The sequence below is a fragment of the Petaurus breviceps genome, unplaced genomic scaffold (assembly GCF_028583685.1).
Source record: "Petaurus breviceps papuanus isolate PSGF00001 unplaced genomic scaffold, PetGlider_PUasm1.0 577, whole genome shotgun sequence".
Classification (NCBI taxonomy): domain Eukaryota; kingdom Metazoa; phylum Chordata; class Mammalia; order Diprotodontia; family Petauridae; genus Petaurus; species Petaurus breviceps.
In genome coordinates this window covers 616,607-617,740 of record NW_027186389.1, presented here as the reverse complement: position 1 = coordinate 617,740, position 1,134 = coordinate 616,607, and positions in this window count along the sequence as shown.

Sequence of the window (1,134 nt, the reverse complement as noted above, 5' to 3'; positions counted from 1 at the left end):
ATTGAATAATTGATGGGGTAAAGGACACTCTTAGGATGCTAGTGCTTCCAGTCTATTGGGTCCATATCTAAGAAGCAGCATCACAGTACCTGACCCAGTTTCTTTGAGTCCTATTTGATCTTGGGTAAGGCTGTGATGAACTAATTCATATGCTATAATTCTACACCATTCAAGGGAATTAAGTCAAATCAAGTCAACTAGCATTAAGTGGGTACCACAATGAGACCTGGGTCAACTAGATGGTGGCTGCTTATCTCAGGTGTAATGGGAATCTGAAGATCTTCCCTGCCCCTTGACTCCTTGATAGGCTTAAATGAATCGAAAACCTTCCCTGATTTGAAAATATACTCTGCCCCCAGTAGTATGTAGTAGGTGGAGATGAAAGACTAGAAGTCAGGGAAGAGGTTAGGGCTGAATGAGTAGCTACGAGAGTCATCAACATAGAGATGACAATTAAATCCATAGGAAATCACCAAGTTAAATAGGACAGAAGGAGAAAATAAGGGAGCTCAGGACAGAGCCCTGTGGGACCCGGACAATTAGTGGTCATGACCATCGGAAGATCCAGCAAAGGCTACTGAGAATGAACAGTTACATGAGTAGGAGGAGAGCTAGGGGAGGGCAGCAGCACAAAAACCTAAAGAGAAGAGAATATCAGGAGAAGAGCATGATTGATGGTATCAAAGGCTACAGAGAGATCGAGAAGGACTATAATTGAGAGAAAGCTATTAGATTAGGCAGTTAAGATATTATTAGTAACTTTGGAGAGAGCTGAGCAATGAAGGGTGGAGAGAGACGGAGAGAGAGATGGAGAGAGACAGAGAGACAGAGACAGAGAGACAGAGAGAGAGACAGAGAGAGAGAGAGACAGAGAGAGAGACAGAGAGAGAGAGAGACAGAGAGACAGAGAGAGAGAGAGAGAGAGAGAGAGAGAGAGAGAGAGAGAGAGAGAGAGAGAGAGAGAGAGAGAGAAAGAGAGAGAGAGAGAGAGAGAGAGAGAGAGAGAGAGAGAGAGAGAGAGAGAGAGAGAGAGAGAGAGAGAGAGAGAGAGAGAGAGAGAGAGAGAGAGAGAGAGAGAGAGAGAGAGAGAGAGAGAGAGAGAGAGAGACAGAGAGAGAGAGAGAGACAGAGAGA